Source organism: Mytilus californianus, unplaced genomic scaffold (assembly GCF_021869535.1).
Source record: "Mytilus californianus isolate M0D057914Y unplaced genomic scaffold, xbMytCali1.0.p SCAF_10, whole genome shotgun sequence".
In the NCBI taxonomy this organism is placed as follows: domain Eukaryota; kingdom Metazoa; phylum Mollusca; class Bivalvia; order Mytilida; family Mytilidae; genus Mytilus; species Mytilus californianus.
Window position 1 is genome coordinate 65517975 of NW_026262582.1, and position 21466 is coordinate 65539440.

The 21466-nt window shown below is 32.4% G+C and overlaps 1 protein-coding gene across 3 annotated transcripts in view; it reads left to right on the top strand.

Annotated features, from left to right (window-relative positions):
• Nucleotides 1-5164: 5164 nt before the first annotated feature.
• Nucleotides 5165-21466, top strand: part of LOC127718970 (mitogen-activated protein kinase kinase kinase 2-like) — a 67347-nt gene continuing 51045 nt past the window's right edge. For 2 of the 3 annotated variants that reach the window (XM_052225043.1, XM_052225045.1), the window contains exon 1: nucleotides 5165-5287. The gene's annotated coding sequence lies outside the window, so the exon portion shown is untranslated. The remainder of the gene's footprint in view (nucleotides 5288-21466) is intronic. The other variant, XM_052225044.1, reaches the window with a different exon arrangement.

The window sequence follows — 21466 nt, forward strand, 5'->3', positions numbered from 1 at the left end:
CACAAACAAATACTTTATTTGCCAATCACGGCGCCCAAAATGAGTAGAATAATTACAATATAATTTTTAAACATAATATAAAAGTAAAATAAAGATAGGTTAAACAAAGTATAACATTATTTGTCTTGATTAAATTGATTTATTAATATCTAATATCAAAGTAAATGAAATAAGTAATTTGTAATAATAAAAATATATAATATAACCCATTGTTTGTTACTCTGGGTCCTTTACTGGACACCACATCTCTATTTATTAGATGTAAATAATGTAAATGCATATATGATCACATATGTCTATAACTCTATACAAAGATAATCTAACTTAATATTTTTTTTTTTTTCAATCAAAACCTCTCTTAATTGACAAATTATTGTCAAAAATTCTTTATCTTCTTTATCTCATATATTCTTATCATCAGTCAGATACTCCTTAAATGGAGCGAAAAATATTATATGTAGGATCGATACAATAATTGCATTGAAGTCTCAACTTTGATAAAAAAAAAAAAAAAAGTGACATCGCCGCCTGAGACAACTATCATAACACAGGTATAGCAGTAGGATCTACACATTGTTTAAATCAATACCTTTGTACTTAACTTTTGACTATTATGGGATTTACAGAATAGAGAATGACGGGGTAAAATTAAAGAATAGAGAGAATGATGGAGTGCACAAGTTATATTTAATCTATAGCGGTACAATGGAGCATATGGAAATGCAACCGGAGTATAAATCTCAATAACCGAAAAAAGTTATAGATATTTCATATCTCTTGGATAGTTTTTCGGTGTTTCGTTAATTATACCATAGCTTTGTTGAAACCCCCAGCCTTAACCTCACATGGCGAAGTTCTGGGAGCAGACATTTGTTCATTTTTGTATATAGGTGAACGGAGTTTGCGTACGTGTGTTCCATTCCTACCCTAGTCATTCATTTACATCAGCTGGTGCAAAGCGGTCAGATTAGCTTAGAAGCCCCGCATCACCTTTGTTGTTGCTATGCCTAAAAGTTCGATCGCGGAAAACTCCCACAGGATTGCTTCCTTCTTTCTCTGTTTTTTTCTCGAAGTCCAGATATAACAAAACTATCATGTATAATATTGTGAAAATTATACCATACATACATATGGTATACACGTGCAGGCGCTTGGGTATATACAGGGTTTGGATATTTTTTTCAATGTTTAATTGCACTGAATATTCAATTTTCTATCTTTATACCACATACAAAATAAAAATAAGGTGATGAGGTATGCTTGCCCATGAGGCAACTATCCACCAAAGTTGAAATAAAGTATATGTTAGAAATTATAGGCAACCGTACGGCCTTCAACAATGAGAAAAACCCATACTTTATAGTCGGCTATAAAAGGACCCGACATGAAAAATATGAAACAATTCAACTGAGAAAACTAACGGCCTAATTTATAACAAAAAAATTAACGAAAAACAAATATGACAGACAACCACTGAACTACAGGCTCCTGACTTGGGACAGATTCAAAAATTTAATAACACTTTTAGATATTTTATGAATAGATGATATATTGGCTCTCAATAATGACGACTTCAGTATGTACACTAAAGAGATTTATCCTGCCGAACTGACTTTAAATAAAGCTAATACTAACAATGAACACTGCCCTTTCCTGGATCTTGATATCTATATCTTCAACGGGAAGCTTAATACCAACATTTATGATAAAAGAGATGATTTTTCATTTCCTATTGTTAATTATCCATTTTTAGATGGTGACGTTCCCTTGTCACCATCTTATGGTGTTTATATATCTCAACTTGTTCGATTCGCTCGTGTATGTAACAACGTATTTGATTTCACCGAAAGAAATTTCTGTTTACTGACAAATTATTACACCAGGGTTTTCGATATCACAAACTAGTCAAAACATTTACTAAAATTTATCATCGGTACAAGGACATCATTCGTAGATACAAATCAACATGCAGACATCTTATACGTTCAGGTAATTCACATCCAATATTTTATGGTAATATTCTATACAAAGCACAAAAATGTCGGCATTCACCTCAAAAGATAACCAAACCTTTAAACAGACTTATTCGGAAAGGATATAGTTACGATACTGTTGTCAAGTCATTAAGGATTGCATATTTTGGTATTAATATTGATTCACTCATGGGGTCTTTGCATCGGAAATAAACACATGCATTTATTCTAAAACCAGTTGTTGGCATGATACGTGTTATGTTCTTCTCATAAATTTTATGATGGTATGATACTAAACCCCTAACGGGAGGGACTGTACCTGATTTTCATATGATGAAGACATAATCTTTCAATCAGTTAATTTAATTGAGGTCTGGAGCTGGCATGTCAGTAACTGCGAGTAGTCCTTTGTTAATTTATGTATCATTGTCATTTTGCTTAGTTTCTTTTGTTACCTATTCTGACATCAGACTCGGACTTCTTTTAAACTGAGTTTTACTGTGCGTATTGCTATATGTTTCTTTATTCTACATTGGCTAGAGGTATAGGGGGAGGGTTGAGATCTTACAAAACATGTTTAATCCCGTCGCATTTTTGCGCCTGTCCCAAGTCAGGAGCCTCTGGCCTTTGTTAGTCTTGTATGGTTTTTTTTTATTTCAGTTCCTTTATATGTTTTGGAGTTTAGTGTGACGTCCATTTTCACTGAACCAGTACACAATTTTATTTAGGGGCCAGCTGAGGACTACCTCCGGATGCGGGATTTTCTCGCTGCGTTGAAGACCCATTGGTGGCCTTCGGTTGTTATCTGCTCTTATGTCGGGTTGTTGTCTCTTTGACATATTCCCCATTTCCATTCTCAATTTTACATAAAGAATGTGGCGGGGTTAAACATGCTTGTGAGCGCTCAACCCTCCCCCTAACCTGGGACAGTGGTGTAACAGAACAACATAAGAACAAACTATAAAAATCAGTTGAAAAGGACTTAACTCATCAGATTGATACACAGCAGAAAAACCTCTAACAAGAACTTATACCGGACGTGGTAGGGTATTTATACATCCCCAGAACACAATAAGTACAGATCTGAGAGTACAGCTAGTTCAAATACAAAAACAACTAATAAAACAATCATGCATTTAATATTAAATATTAATCAGTACACATCCAACATCCAATGGATCTAGTGAAAAGGCGTCAGTAACAGTCAGTGAAAACATGATCTTATGCAATGCCAAGATATCTATTAAATGCAATTTAGACGGGTCTTTACTGAGTTTGGTCATAAACTGTGACAAGAACAATAGTACAAGAACAAGTATAATAGCACAACATAAGAACAAACTATAAAAATCAGTTGAAAAAGGCTTAACTCATCAGATCAATACAAAGAAGAAAAACATCAAACATAAACACAGACCGGACGTGGCATGGTATTTATCCATCCCTCATCCCTAACAACAAAAAGGACACGAAGTACAGATCTGAGAGTACTCGCAGTTACTGACAACTTGTTCAAAGCCAATAACGACTTATAACAAAAAATATGTACCTAAGACTAAATACCAATCAGTACACATCCAACATCCAATGGATTTAGTGTAAAGACGTCATTAACAGTCAGAGAAAAACATGACCTTGTGAAATGCCAAAATAAAGGTATCGACAGACTGTACTATCGTTAAAGTGCATATGTGTACATAACAAAACTGTTTAGTATGATTTTAATTTACTGATAACAAAATCAATATTTATACCAATAAAAGCAATATTCAAAGATCTAAAACAGTGTTGAATTGGTAACCTTTTAGAATAAGTTTATTTAAAGGATAAGATTGATAAGTTTACCCGGATCGTATATAAATTTCCGGCCTCGGTAAACAACATCACCGTAAAATTAAGAATGTGCTATTCCGTCTTAAATAAGTTTTTTTACAGGTACAGCCAAACTTGCAAACCAAATCTTTGTTTTGTGTGAATTTATACACTCTGATAAAATCCATTATTTTACTATCCATATAACAATGTCTTTTTTTATATATTTGAAAAGTATGGACAATGATTTATAGCTAACGTAAAAATGAAGGTCCTTAGTATATCCACGAGGGGGGGTTATTTCCTATTATGGGTTATACGGGGATGTGCCAAAAATATGGGTCATAATTTTGCGAGATTTTATATAAAAATGACCCTCCTTTTTAATGACATCCTATATCAAAATGCATTTACGTTTGATGACTGTATATTGATTTGGGGTATGATCTACGACTACATAATAGCATATATAAATATGCTATTGAGAATCTTACATTAATAATGGTCAATTATTATACTAAATTAAATCAATTCATTTGAAAGTTCATCTTTCAAATAAGTTCCCAAATGAACCCCGGATGTCAATTCATAATATATAAAAGCTTTTTTAGGGTAGCTGTATATTTATGAATTATGATTGATGATATAGATTTAGTGCTTATATAAGCATGGGTCATATTTTAAATATTTTATATAAGAATGGGTCATTCTTTCTTAGATATTTATATAACTATAGGTACTGAATTTCAGTGAATGTTATATAAAAATGTGTACGTGTTTGAGGCAAAAATGGCAAACCCCTACTAAAAAAATATCGAACCCCCCCGTGGGTATATCAGAGTCTGGATGGGGTTTACAGAATACAGAATAATGGGCCGCCGTACTGGTACAGAAAAATGGGCAAAATTTATACACGGAATGCAGAAAAATGGGCCAAGAAAATAAAGAAAAGAGAATAGGGGAAAATGATCTATAAAATTAAAGATAACTGAAATTATGAAAAAAATATATGAAATCCTGTATTTATAAACGTTGCATCCTCGTATTATGGGTTTTCGTACTATTAAGAATGTAATATGACGTCACAGTTTCCATTTAAAAAGCATGCATAGTACGAATTCCGAACATAATTACTGTACCTAGACTCAGTACTGTACCCAAACACCAAATAGAGGAAAATTACCACAAAAATCAAGAAGTTTAAAGAATATTTTTTTTCAATTTTTCACGAAATATCCATTTTAAAACAAATAACTTTTTAATCATGATTAACTATTAAAAACGTAAAAGATGACTGGTCGGTGATTTTAAACAGAACATACATTCCCGCCAATTTACCTGTAAAAAAGATGTGTATTCGGTCGCGACACCTGTTGAAAAACATGTGTATTACTAGTAAAGTAGAGTGCAATGATTGATGACGTCACGAACATGGAGGCAATCAGTGAGAACTTTGACAAGTATGCTTTTTAAAACTTGAATTTGATTGAGTTAAGCAGATAGTAAGTAAAACTTTCAGTTTTAAATGAATACGTAACTTGCAAATTATTCGTTGAGAGCACATGCCAGCTTATAAACTAAAACGATCTCAACGTGGTCCTTGGTGGTGAAACCTTTCATATCGGCGAGAGATCTCGACCTATTTATCTCCCACACATTTTAATGAAAGTCTTAGTCGATCAAGAAATCAAAAGTTACAGAAAGTATTCCACGATTAATACGGATCTCAGTAACTTTCCAAACAAATTATTGAAATGTCAATTTTTAAGATTTATATCATGCCCCAGAGGGAGACAGATCGCACTGTGGCCCAAATACATGTTTCTGACAATAAACCATTTCCTCTGTACTAAAGCTCTGGTTGTCCATAAGATACTCAATTGTTCTGTGTGAAATCAAAACTACTGCATAGCGGCACAAGATTGTTATTTTTAATTATAATAGATAGGGGAAGATCCTCATAAATAGTAGTCCTATATTAATATTATATATGACCTAGGGGGCATTATTTTCTCTTTCTGTTTCTTTCCTTTTTGGAAAAGCGAGACATAGCGATCCTACATTCCGTCGGCGACTCTGTGGTTAAAGTTTTTGAAATTTTAATAACTTTCTTAAACTATCCTGGATTTCTACCAAACTTGGACAGAAGCTTGTTTATGATCATAAGATTATATTCAAAAGTAAATTTTGTAAAAAAAAAATTTCATTTTTTCCGTATTTTACTTATAAGTGGACTTAGTTTTTCTGCCAGGAAACATTACATTCACTCTGTGGTTAAAGTTTTTGAAATTTTAATAACTTTCTTAAACTATCCTGGATTTCTACCAAACTTGGACAGAAGCTTGTTTATGATCATAAGATTATATTCAAAAGTAAATTTTGTAAAAAAAAAATTCCTTTTTCCGTATTTTACTTATAAGTGGACTTAGTTTTTCTGCCAGGAAACATTACATTCACTCTGTGGTTAAAGTTTTTGAAATTTTAATAACTTTCTTAAACTATCCTGGATTTCTACCAAACTTGGAAAGAAGCTTGTTTATGATCATAAGATAGTATCCAGAAGTAAATTTTGTTAAAAAAAAATTCTATTTTTTCCGTATTTTACTTATAAGTGGACTTAGTTTTTCTGCCAGGAAACATTACATTCACTCTGTGGTTAAAGTTTTTGAAATTTTAATAACTTTCTTAAACTATCCTGGATTTCTACCAAACTTGGAAAGAAGCTTGTTTATGATCATAAGATAGTATCTAGAAGGAAATTCTGATAAAATTTTGTTCCATTTTTTCCATATTTTACTTATAAATGGACTTAGTTTTTCTTCCAGTCAACATTACATACATTCTGCAGTTTAAGTTTTTAAAACATTTATTAGATTCATAAATTATCCTGGATTTTTACCAAACTTGGACAGAAGCTACTTACAATCAAAAGATAGTATAGAGAGGAATATTTTTATTAATTTTTTTCCTCAATTTTGTTGAGCCTGCGATTAACACCAAAAGTAGGCGAGACACTGGGTTCCGCGGAACCCTTACGAATTTTTACTCTTTTTATCTATTTGTCATGTTTGTTAGCTTTTATTTTCTATTTTTTATTTTAAACAAAAAAATGAAAATATCAGCATGTATCAGTATAAAAACATTTGATAATGAAAAGATAATGTGAAGGCATATATAACATAGGACTATTTTAATGGGTACTATCCCCATTTATGGGTACCCAAAATCGGTTATCACTTCAGTAATTAAAAATATAATTTTGTATTTCATTATAATAGCTTTCATGGCCCAAACATTCATATAAATGACAAAATTTTCCCTTGTATGAACTTGTTACAAATTATGCCGTTTGTTTCCTTAATAATTTAATTAGATCATGTTTCATATTTTTCATGTCAGGGCCTTTTATAGCCGACTATAGGGTATGGGTTTTTCTCATTGTTGAAGGCCGTACGGTTGCCTATAATTGCTTACATTCACTTCATTTGAACTTTGATGGATAGTTATCTCATTGGCATGCATACCACATCTCCTTATTTTTATATAGTTCATATTAGACATGTTAGAACTGAATACAAAGATAATTGCCTTCAAAAATGGATTCTACATTTGTACATGTATTAACTTTTATTCAGATTGTTTCTTTGGGAAAAATGTTGTCACATTTTTGTACATGTTGTACCTGAATGTTTGTGCCATGATTACAGGTCAGATCTACATGTACATGTATGTAGCCCGTTAATAATCTACATCAGTGTTCCAGCTTGAATCTCAGGGCAGAAGGGTGCTAGTTGTCTGAAAGGGCACTTTATCGTTATAACCCAGATTTCAAGGGCAATGTTGGACAGTGTATTAAATTACCTTGAATATTGCTAGGCTCAGCTGGAGAACATTAGTTGTATTTAAACAATATTCAGAAATTAATGTTTTCTTGATGTTGGTTCCAGTAAGAATTTTTTTCCATCAAATTATCAAACCATGAAGCAAAGCATAACATTTTGATGTTAATCTAAACAAACTTGTACATTTGGTATGGAAAATAATCATCAGAAATTTCAATGTTTTATAACTTATACCAAAATAAACAAGTAGTTTTGAAAGATGGAGTTATACATGCAAAATTGAATGTTGAATGTAATTAAATCATCTACATTTAAATTACTTGTTCAAACATATAGTATATATGTTATTGAGAGTTATTTATTATCATTTGAATTGTTACAAAAAATTATTTTTAAGTGCACACCAAAGTGCTCCTCAGTAAGGAGTTTTATAAATATAACAGGTGAGACAGGAGATAATCATATTTTATATTGATGCAATTATATATTGCAAAAGGTATAAACAGTTACTTTTTTCTCCATCATTGTTAAAAATAACTTGTTGAGTGCTCCTATGTCAGGAGGATTATAAAATACAAGAAGTATTAAAAACAGGAAGTGAATCTTGTTATGTTCAAAGTACAAATTTCTTTGATTCCTCTTTAAATTTCATACTCATGGTTATGAAACAAAACATTTTTTACCAATTAAGTCAAAACTATATATGCCTTTAAAATTGATTAAGATTTTATTTTTTATGTTATGCCTACTGAGATAAATTTTTTCAGGTGTACATGCTGTACATAAACATTACAAATGGATAACATGTGGACATTTCATTCTGTATTAAATATCTAGTATTTGTTCAATTATCTTAAATCCACTAATTAGCAGTAAACAATCATTAACAAAGGTGATAAAACTGCCAAAGCACTAGGTATTTAAGTTAATCCCATTGTCAGTTAATTAGTGTTACATAATCAGGTAACAATTTTACCGGAAATGCCGGTAGGCATGAAAATTGAAAATTTTATCTTTTTGAAAAGGCAGAGGGGTGCATTCTTTTACTTTAGAGGGCAGAAGGGCGGTGGTAAGGGCACCAAGGGCGGGCCGCCCTTCTATTTAGGGCAGGCGGGAACACTGTACATGCATTTTAAAATAAAACGTATGTACCCCACAATCCCAGACTTGGATAGTAGGGGTATAACTATGGTTTTTTTTTAATGCAAAATAAAACGTAAACCCCTTCTTCCCAAAACTTGGAAGTTAGGGGTATATTTTTCATGTGTTTTTAAACTATTCTTTTATAATGAACGTAGACAATCAACAGGCTAACAGTCTGACCTGTAGTCAATTCAAGTCCATATGGCCATGACTGCAAATATCTTGAAATACAAAGTTTATATTCTTATCACTTAGTTTCCATTGATGATTATCTTCCCCAACCAAGCTCATATGTGATAATTTTATTTGTATTTTGAGGACCATATATTCACCATAACAGCTATGATTCCACAGCTAAGTACCAAAGAGCTAGTGTTCTGCAAACTATGTGGGATACATATGACAAAACCCTCAAACAAACATCTAACCATACATATATTATAAAAATAAGAACTTTAGTGTAAGAAGATGTGGTATGATTGCCCATGAGACAATCTCCACCAGAGACTAAATGACACAGAAGTTAACAACAATAGGTCACTGTACGGCTTTCAACAATGAGCAAAACCCATGCACATAAAATATCCCAATGATCATGATGATTATAAGAGCAGTACAGTGCTGCAGCTTAGTAGCATTAATGATGATGATATTTTTTGAAATAGTTGTTAACTGTGATTTGTTTCATTCATATGACATACATAAACTGAAGTAATTGAAAGACCAATCACAGGCTTTTTGGTGAAAGTTATGGTTATCAAATACTTTCCAGAATCCCACCTTTTTTATTTGCAAATTTATGTAGAAAGGCATGAGGATTTTGTCATTGAACAGTGCTCAGCTTTTTTTTTTTTACAAATTTACATGATTAATACTTTCCATATAAAGCTGAGATTTCATAAAATATGTTGTGACTTTCGTTAAATACAAAAATTACTGTCCATAGGTCAAATATCCAATAAACAAAAAGGATTGATCCTATATTCAGGTGCAAAAAACAAAATGAAATCAAGTTTCATCATGTTCATTATTGTCATTTTCTATCCACAGTTATTATGCTTAAACCTTAATATTGTACATGTTGTATCTGCTAATTCTCCCTTGAAATTCAGGATTTAAAAAAAGATAAAAGAAATTCTTTCAAAACATCACCATTTTGCATTAATTTCCACCAACATGCTTTTAATACCAGATATATAGAATGTATATTGAAAAGTGGTACATGTCATCATGCATGTATGATCTATCTGATGAAACAGGACATTTTTATGGACATTACAGATTAGGCCAAACGAATATATAGTTCTGTTTCCTGCCTCCCTACCTATTCTGAATTTTCCTGCCTTTCCTAACACATTTGATAGACATTTTTGATTTATATATGTAGGCACTGTTAGATTCAGAACATTACCCTGTACATGTATACATAGTCTTATGTAAAATATTTTTGAAATATAATTATTTTACCTAGGCCTAAAAAAATAATAGTTCTAACCAAACAATAGGGTCTGAAGGTAGGCAAATAATTTTGATTTTTTTTTAAAGATTTTTATGTAGTTAAGATATATTGAGAGTGCTTGTTAAAGATGACAAACATATAGAGAACAGACCAAAAATAATGGTACAGTCTTCACGATAAACTTTTAAATCTACAGGTCCGAAGCTGAATTTTACTAAAATTTTAGTCAGATTCTTTTGGCCTGTAGAGATGATTTTTACAGGCCCAACATCATTTTCACAAGCCTGGGCTGGTGGGCCTGTGGTTGAGTGCGAAGACTGACTGGGTAGGTAGGGTTAGCAGAGAGGTTCTCCCCAACTACTCTGGCTTTGATCTTCAATAAAAACTGTCCACCTTGATAAAGCAATGGGAGCTGAGGTGGCTTAAAACAGGAACAAACAAAAAAGTCAATTCTAGTCTGTCTGAACAAAACATGATAGAGTTAATTTGTTTTCTATATATATACCTGCCTATAACGAATGTCCTTAGCAGTTGGAAAATAGCAATGAAAAAAGATTTATTTCACGTTTTGATCTAAACATCTCAAATTAAAAGTTTGTAGTACAAACAGGGCTGTCCTTATACCACGAATGCATGAACATAAATGTTACATTTGTGAATTTGGAAGAAATTTACATGTGCAATTGCATATACTTTTGTTTGTTTATCACTCTCTAGCAACCGAGCTGACATAGGATAATTTAAAGAAAACCACAGCAATATTTATATTGGTTGTCGTAGCAACATTTATCTTGGTTACACAACAAACAAATTTGTTTTGTTTTGGATACTGTTCAGAAGATGTTTGATATAAAACTGATACAACAACCTGATGGGTTAACTGGATTATTGTGGATAGGCATGTTCTAAAATCTGGTCTGGTCTCTTTGGTACGGACCTGGTAAAGTTTACTATGTATTAAAATTCCAGTGTTTTTCTGATGGGTATATAAAGATTCTACCACTGCATCGAGTGTGAGACGATATTTATCCACTCGAGACAGTTAAATTTTGATATTTAAAGTGTGCATGAGGCTTGCCGAGCTTTTTAAATAGTTAAGATTTAACTGAGAGTGGAGAAATATCGTAATACACGAGTTATAGTGGTGGAATCTGTTTCTCTAATGATTTTTATCCTTCCTTTTCCAAAGATTTGCAGAAAGTTTTGTTCTTTATATGTGACGTCATCAGGCATGGTCGCCTGTTTTCATAACGTCACAGAAGAAAAATCAGAAGAAACCAAGAAAATTTGACGTCATAATTAAATTTCTACCAATCGTTTGCCGAGAACAGACATTTCACTAGTGAGGAGAACAATTTTTTTCACAATCAGTTGGGAAATGTGAAAACAGTGAAAAAATTAGAGAAATATAGATGCTACCAGTGCATCGAGTGCTAGACGATATTTATCCACTCGAGACAGTTAAATATTTAAAATTTAACTGTCGAGAGTGGATAAATGCCGTATTGCACGAGATTTGGTGGTGGAATCTGTTTCTCTAATGATTTTAAGACGATAATATGCACGACAATCTTATTCCTTCCTTTCGAATGACCTGCAAAAAGATGTGTTCTTTCTACATGACGTCGTCAGGCATGGTCGCCTTTTTCATGACGTCGCAATAGGAATTTCAGAGGAAAGCAAGAAAATTTGACGTCATAATCAAATTTTGACCAATGAAGAACTGAGATCAAATGAACCACACGTTGATTGAATAAAAATAATCAACAGGTCAGAAAAGGGATAAATCGAGTAAGAATTGGAGAAACTGGATTATTGGAGAAACTGGATCATTGTAGATAGGCATGTTCTAAAATCTGGTCGGGTCTCTTGGGAACGGACTTGATAAGAGTTTACCATGTATTAAAATTCCACTCTAAGTTCATATAAATTGCCAATAACAGTCATGGCAGTGTTTTCCATAAATGTTTTATAAAGCAGCATGTGAATTAAAAATTAGAAGTAAGAGGTGCATCTTTAGCAAAGTTTTTCTTTAACAAATTGTTTAAATTACAAATGTTAAAAATTGTTCAATAGCTAGACAGCAGACAAAATCATGAAGAAGAAAAAAACTGTTTTGCATGTTACCTGCTTCTAAGGAAATGCTGGAATTAACTGATTAAATATCAGCATTACCCCTGGTGTGATTGATTGCTCTCAATCTCATTCCCAGGGTACATTGAGCATGTTGAGTTGATTTTTTGTTATACCTGTAATTAATCAACAGATGCTGTAATGGTCATGATTTAAATTTTGGACTCCAGAACCTTGGCTAGTCTTACTTGAGATTTAGTGATTCAACAGTATTTTTAAAAGAGATGTTTTCAGAAAATTGTTTAGTTTCAAATTTGTTATGGCAGGATATACGCGACCTTTTATGGTTGATTGTGCATTGTGCGACTTAAGAAGTTTATCTTAAAGACTAAATGAAGTTTGACCTCAGCTATTTGCTCTACGTGTGTTTTTAACCATTGGATGCATTGTATTCTTAAATCATACATAATTATAAATGCCATAATCTTATATTATATCAGCTGCGTTGGATAGAAAACGACCTTATGCAAATTAATATCAATACACCTGTTAACCTATTTCGGGTTGAAAAAATCTCTACAGAAAGTCTATAACTGTTTGAAAATTGAGTTCTTATAAGAACCCTACAACATGTACAGCACAGACCAAAAGTCATCTTTTATTTTGTATTTGAATATTCCAAAATCAATCTAAGTCTTATACATGTACATGTATTCATGCACTTGCATAAGGTCGATTTTTATCCGTTGCAGCTCATATTATATTTTTTTCTCTGCTACAAGAAATATATTTCTCAAGTTGTAACAATACAGAGAGCACACACATGACAATGAAGTGATTAAGAGCACCCATTGACACACTTCAGATACTTGTCTACAAATTTAGCTCAATGTCATCTTTTATAAGCTGTTAGTTTATTAATATATCCATCTCCTTCCAACAGATTAAGATTAGTGGCATGTTGTCTTTGAAGAAAAAAACAGAAAGTGATAGACAATTCTTTGATCTTGTATAATGTTTTGGCAGACATTCTTTGGTCATTGCGACTACGCTGCAACAGTTCGTGTGATATTGTGTAATGTGCACTTTACAGATAAGATATAACATAGGGATCCTTAAGTATAATACAGATTTTTTAACGTGAGCTTATATACATTAAGGATGTATCTCTTCTGATGTTTTCAATGTATTTTGTGACTCCTCTGGCTTTTTTCTAGGCTAATATATGTATCAGAGTTGTGATACCCAACATAAATATAGATTTCTGCAGCCTTCTCACAAACTGGCAGTCATATGTCAGTCCTGACCACCAAAAATCAGGTCCATTATTGTAGTGGTGTTCCTCGGATATCGGATTAAGGATTTTGGTGATTTTATACTTGTTTAGGCTTTCTGGTATCTGCTATAGCTTTTTATTACAACAATATCAGTATTTGATACGGAACCAGATAATTATTGTATTCATTGACCATGTTGACCTAACTCTGTTTAAACCGGTGGAAATAATAATGAGCAAAATTTTTTACTGCAATTTTAGGACCACCAAATATTCACTTGGACCACCAGATTTGATGTGGTGGTGGTCCTAATGACCACAGAAGCGTTTCTAGGATATTTGAAAGAGGGGCGTAGAATGAAATATTTTTGCCGAGAAGAGCGAGGCGAAAAAATTTTTGGACCTTTTTTTGCTAAAAAAAACCAAGATAATTTATGAATATGATAAATTGCCATATTCAATACAATATTAGCAGATTACGATAGTTTTTTTTTTTTTTGAAAAGGGGGGGCGTATGCCCATTACGCCCTCACTTGGACCCGCCCCTGGACCATGATTTCAAAACTCTGTTTCTGTAGATTTAGGACACCTGGTTGAACACATTGAATGGCAGGCTACAGTTTTCCTACTTATTTTAATGACGCTCCTGCAAAAGGGTTGCTTGGAAGGATGCATTTCTGTTTAAAGAGGACCTTCAACTTCAATATTTTTGCTTTAAGCTGTCAGCCATAAAGGTCATAACAATTTATACATAGACTCTGACAATCAATGTAATGAGCCGATGCATAATAAATTGAATATGAAACCCCTTGCAGCTTGTGAAGAAATATATTTAAATACTTTTATAATATTTTTCTAATCTATCATACATTTTATTGAATTACTTTAAAATATAAGATTTTGAATTCACTGAAGTGTAACGCTCTACACCAGAAGCTTGTTTATCTTACTGCTTAGATTCATGCCTCTAGAACATGTAGAATGATTGGCCAAGCTATTTTTGTTTTGAGTAATGGTATAGTTTTTAGAGCATGGAATTTTTAAATCATTTTTGGAATACTAAATTAATAATAAATAACACTTTAATGTTATAAAAGAAAAGTTATCATGTTAATTATAGTTTCAGTGTGTTAAATGTGTGTTAACAAAGCCCATGGGATTTTCAAGGGCAATACATTGAACTTTAGGCATTTTTTGTTTCAGATATTGTAAGCCATCATTCCTTTGTGGTCCACATTTTCATAAGAAAAGGGAATTGCATATATATATTTGTAGGACTCTGAACTGCGATGGTACTCCGAACCGCGATGGTCACGCTGAGGTGCGATGGTTTGACGCTGAAGTGCGATGGTGGCATTGTGACGCTATATTGTTGATAGCTACGCTGAAGTGCGATGGTGGTAACGCTGAAGTGCGATGGTCTACACAAACTACATTTTTAATGCTTTTCATGTCGATGTAGAAGTCAATTTGTATGTTAGAAGAAGTTTTCCAGGTTTTTAAGTTAATAAGGGCTTATAAACTTTAATTACTACGAGAAACGGGGAGTATTGGTGGATAGGGGAAAGTTTACCTTCTGCGGCCTTTTTTAAATCTACAAAAGGTTCCTTTTACGTACGATGGAGCGTGGCATTCTCTAAATACAAACAGGTCCACAGACAGACTCTCCGTATTATAATATTACGGTAAACGAGGAACATATGAGAGAAACAAAGTAAAGATAAAATGTTAACGCAGAACTATGTCAACATGCAGAAAATCAAAGAGGACGATCTCTCATTTATTATGCAACTAAATAAAATATTGTTAAGGACAGTCATAGACAATAATGAATGTAAATTTATATACATGTACTAACTATTAAAAAAATTTGCATGTACATCTCATAACAATTGCACATCTGTAAATTTTAAACTAGCCATCATGCGTCAAATAGACCATCGCACACCAGCGAACGAATCATCGCACTTCGGCGTAGACCATCGCACTTCAGCGTGACCATCGCACTTCAGCGTCCCCATCGCACCTCCGAGTCCTACATATATATTCGGCCTGAATTTGTGTTTTGCTCCCAAAAATATTAGGCAAGAAAAAAATGAATGACTTTTTGTCTTTCCTGTCGCCTGACTGACCTATAGTTATGTTTGATTATAGACCCATTATCATTTTTATTACCCTGCCAAAAAAAATCCAAGAAAGGACTTTTTGTATCATAAGACAGAGGCAATTGTCTCAGAAAAAAAATTTCCTATATACCTTAATATTAAGGTATATAGGAAATTTTTTTTCTGAGACAAGTGCCCGTGTCATAAGAGTAGAATACAAACTTGATAAATCCTTAGTCTTTCCCCTGACTTATAATTAGACAGTAACAAGTCTGTAATAAAATTGTCCAAAATCAAGTTCTGATCATGCGTAAGTTGATAAACATTAGATATTCTATTCTGTGAACCCCATCCAGACCCTCATACTATATAGTACTTATAATAAACAAAGTGTTATTGTTTTTTTCTCAACTATTACATCACAGCAATTAAAATCCTTCCCACTATGCAGTTACATGTACTTTTTGCATGTCATTGTAAAATTAGAAGAGGTTTGTCATATTTTATTTCTTCCTTTTTGCAGGTCATTGTAAGATTAATAGTGCTATCTAAACATGCTAGATGTCATATATATGTTAAATCATTGCAGAATAAACATTAAGTTTCATTGAAATCAATGTAATCTGCCAAAATGTATATTGGCAAATCTTTTTTAAAAACTACACTAATAATTTTGGCCATGTAAATTAGTGCAGACAGACTTGAGACTAATAAGAGGTAGCATGCTACTACAAACCAGCAACTTCCACTGTTGTATGTCTTTTCCTTTTTAGCCGTAATGTTGTCAGTTTATTTTCGACTTATGAGTTTGAATGTTCCTTTGGTAATTTTCGCCTCTCATTTTCCACCATATACAGGAATAATATAATCCACAGGAGAAATTCCCCTTGACTGTTCAGTCTTCCGTCTGTTCGTTCCTCAGTCCGTTCAACCAACACTTATTCTGATCACACTTTTTCAAGGTTCTTCTTACTGAGTTCATATTTGATCAGCAGCTTGATAGAAATGACTGTAACATGAGTGCACTTTTCAAACCTGTCAAAACATTTCCTGTTTTCTGATACTTTTAAAAAAAAGTGGAAATGTTTAGCCATGGCATGACTGACAATGTATGCAACTTTTTCTTGTTTTTGATTAAAATGAGATGAGGGTAGACCGAATGATACAGTATCCAAATGTCTATACTGTAATTATATTGTGGGCTTTAAAGACTAAAGAATTTAGTTTGCTTGAAAAAAAATTTTTTGCCAAAAAATTAAAAGGTACATATAATTATGAATATGCCTGATTAAAAAATGAAAACAACACATTACAAATTCCATGCGTCCGAAACGCTTTTTTGGATTTACTTCATCAGGAATGCTCAGAGCCGAATATTTGAAAGCCAATGATGTATAAGAACCGAAACAGTTAAAGAGCTATATGACCAAAATGGACATAAAAAGTAGCCTAATCCATCTAAGGTCAACTTTGCCTGAGGGAGTTGAAATCTTAGTTTCTTATAATTTCAAAACTTATTTATGGACATTTTTAGAAAGTTAAGATTTGTTATAAATCATGTCAGTACCAAAACTGACTTAACTGAGCTGATGATACACTCTGGGACTGATAGTCCACCAGCAGAGGTATCGACCCAGTGCTGTAAAAAATGAAAACAACATGTTACAAATTCCAAATTCTTAAAAGAGAAATAACTCTTGCATGTTGTATCATCTCTCCCTTTTGGGTAGATTGGGGAAATATTTGCAGTATGTCCCAGTCATACAAAAGGGCAAAGACCAGTAAAAATGGTTTGGTCCAGTTAAGTGATATGCATTACTGGACCAAAACTGGACCAAATGACCAGTAAAATTTTTAATTATGTCCAAATCATAGGTGTAAATGTCCTGTAAAAAAGAGCCTGGTCCAGTTAAGAAGAATGTATTACTGGACCAAATGTCCAATTGATTTCTCAAAGCCTTGGGAACCACATTGTCCTAGATATCTAGTTTTAGGTATGTTATGCTAACCCTAACCCTATCGATCACGCTTGCTGTCTCTTTGAGATTTACCCCTCAACTCCTTTTTTTTTTCGTTAACCACCGTGCATTATCGAAAATTCATATATATTTACTTTTAAATAGTATTAAGGTCACGGGTCACTGACGATTAAAATCCTAGATCTAATCATCTATACATATGTTTGAAAATTTATGTAATAATTCACAGGCAAGAAAAAATTAAACTTTAAATGATCTGGAGAGAGAAAAAAAATCTCATAAAGTTGATAAAAGGAAGATTTAATTTGAAAGGAATATCTTTATATTGATAACATATTCATGATATTATTGCAAAGGAAGATTTTAAATTGAAGACGATGTTTGCATATGTATTCTAAATATTCTTGTTTTGTAAATTTATTTACAACATGTGCTAGTGAAATGTCACTTTTTTAGAATTTAAAGGAGTTATGCACAATATAAAGAAGATTTAGTGATGTAAAAATTTAAGTTTGATAAACTTGAATAGTTTAAATAGAGATGAATTTGATTTGTACAGGTGAGTTTTGTGTTTTCTTTATTTTTTGCTTTTGTACGTCATGTACATGTAAATGTGCAGTAGGTTTTCCGTCAGTGAGCATGCATGCACCAAACTAAATACATTTTGTGGTTTTTAATAAGGAAAGGCTCAAACTTTTAAAAAAGTAGGAAACAATTTACATATTACGAAGTGTAGTACTTTTAATATTCTCCTTAATATGTTAGGGTCGTGATTGGATTTCTCAAGCCGGCAAAGAAAGTCGTGGAAGCAAGACATAGAAATCCTACATTCCGTAGATGTTGGCGTCGTCAACATTTGGGTTCAATTTGTGGTTACATTTTTTTATAAGAATACAAACTTTGTCAAACTTTTATGGAATTTTAAGAAACTTAGACAGACGCTTCTTTATAATCAAAAGAAAGTTTATGACGTTAGCAAAATATAAAAAAATTTTATTGAATTCCCCATATTTTAGTGATAAATCAGGACTTAGCTTTTTGTGCATACATCATTTTTTGTTGAGGTTGCGAAATTTATTTTCTGTAAGCGAGACATAGTGATCCTAGATTCCGTCGTCAGCTTCAACCTTTAGGTTCAGTCTGTGGTTAAAGTTTTTTGGACATCAATAACTTTGTCAAATATACATGGAATTTTATGAAATTGGGACATTATACTGATAAATGGACTTGTTTTGTTTACACTTAACACTCAGGCTCAGTCTGAAGTTAAAGTTTTTCAGTCATCAATAACTTTGTCAAAGTCTCATGGAAATTTATGAAATTTGGACAGAAGCTTTTTTATGACCAAAATATAGTATTCAGAGCAAAATTTTGGAAATATTTATTTTCATTTTTCTGTTTTTTACTGATAATTATATATTTATAAATGGACTTATTTTTTTTACAGTTAACAAGTAGATACAGTCTGGGGTTAAAGTTTGTTACACATCAATTACTTTGTCAAACCTTCATAGAGTTTTATGAAACTTTGGCTGTATAGCTTTTTAATGATGAAGAGATAATGTCTGAAGCAGACCTTTGAAAATATATTTTTTTCATTTTTAGTATTTTTCTGATAGATGGACTTCAGTTTTTACAGTTAACATTTAAAGACAGTCTGGGATAATGATAAATTTGTAAACCTTAATGGATTGTTATGAAACTTGTACAGAAGCTCATCTTCAAGATAAAAAAATAACAGCTTTTAAATTCTGTATTTTATTGATAAATGGACTTACTTTTTAAGTCAATTTTACACTTTAACACTGACAGCAGCAATGGCAGGCGAGACACAGGGTTCCGGGGAACCCCTTATGAATTTTCTATTTTTTCACATACATGACCTATAGATATGATAGATGGACTTAATAATTTTGTTTGCAGTTACAGTTAAGATGTTTAGTCCTTGGTTGATTTTTTTTAAATCAATAGCTTCGCCACACCTTTTCAATTTGATGAAACTAACATCTTGATAAAAATTTTGAAAATTAATTTTACATTTTCCTGTATTTTACTGATAAATGGATGTATTTTACAGATACATTAACACACATATAGATAAATGTTTTTTAGAGTCATTAACTTTGTCTAATCTTTTCAAAGATGAGAACTTGGATAGAAGTTTCTTTATGATCAAGAAAAAGCAGGTGAAGAAAAATAATTTTTTTTTTTTTAATATTTTCCGTTTTATAATTTAACTAATAAATTTGGTGTTTTTAGAGTTTTTTTGTGGAAACCTGTATAATTGGTTTTTTTTTATATTTGAACACCCCATTTTTTGCTATTTTCTCTGATGGAATTCGCAATAACATTTTTACAATATTTTATAAATGATATCTTACTAGTCTAACAATTTATTTAGAATGATAGGAGCAGCTAATTCTAAATGTTTAATGCTAAATCCTGGAAAAGCTAGAGATATACATCGGAATGTTTAAACCAAGACCAGTTTTTGGATTGTGCCTCGCTCACTAAGTTTATTTTTTAATATCAGCTTACAGCATTCAAATAAAATTCTTACATTTAGGCTAGCTGAAGTAGTCAGTCTGACTACAAAAAAATGTAAAAGCCCTTATAGCAACAGACAAGAAAAATTAGACTTTATTAGCCTTTGTGTGTCCTTAGTCTGAAGTTAGTCTTCTGATGTCAACTTAGAAGGTTTTTTGTTCCCTTGATCAAAAATTTGATCAGAATTAAAATGACATCTGATATGTTTTAAAGCGTAATGATAAATTGCTCTGTATTAGGTGTAGGTGTATGGAAGGTGTTATGTTTAAATGTGGGTTAATTTTAACTGTTTCACGATATGTTTTTAGCCAAAAAAAAATAAGGAAAACATGTTAATAATTAAGTTTAATGGCTATTTTAATTGTTTTCTCTGTATAAACAAATTTTAATGTGAAAAAGTATGAGTTTTGTTATAATTGTTGAACCAAATTCAGGCAAGTTATGTATGTAATGAAATTGTTTATTCTGATTATGGGGTTATAAGTGGTCAGATGGTGGGAGGTAGGTGGAGAAAATAGCAACATATTTTTTAATGGCTTGACAGATTTGATTCCTTATTGTATGTAGGTGTAGGAACATAATTTAAAATGTAAATTTTTCACAAGATTTTTAATTCAGGCGTACTGAAACAGTTAGTTGAGTGACCATTTTAACATGGAAGTTAGATCACATTTTCGATGCATCTTAAGATTTCCATTTGAATTTTTGTTCTACTTTTCTATTTGTCCCCTGCTGAAAATCTATGGTCAGGTAACATTACCCACAACCCCCTGGTGAAAATCTATGGTTAGGTGACATTACCCACAACCTCCTGTTAAAAATCTATGGTCAGGTGACATTACCCACAACCCCCTACTGAAAGTCTATGGTCAGGTGACATTACCCACAACCCCCTGCTGAAAAATCTATGGTCATGTGACATTACCCACAACCCTCTGCTGAAACTCTATGGTCAGATGACATTACCCACAACCCCCTGCTGAAAATCTATGGTTAGGTGACATTACCCACAACCCCCTGCTGAAAATCTATGGTCAGGTGACATACCCACAATTCTGTTAGGATGTTGCAGACATGGTATGCTAACATTTTTTTTCAAATTTAAACCTTGTCCCTGTTTTTGCAAAGGGACTATGGTCCCAATATATATTAAGGCTGATGCACTTAAAAATGAAGAGATTGCTTGTGAGACAGGACTATGGTCCATACTGATTAACATTTTCTGACTTGCATATTTTATTTAATGCAATTATTCAT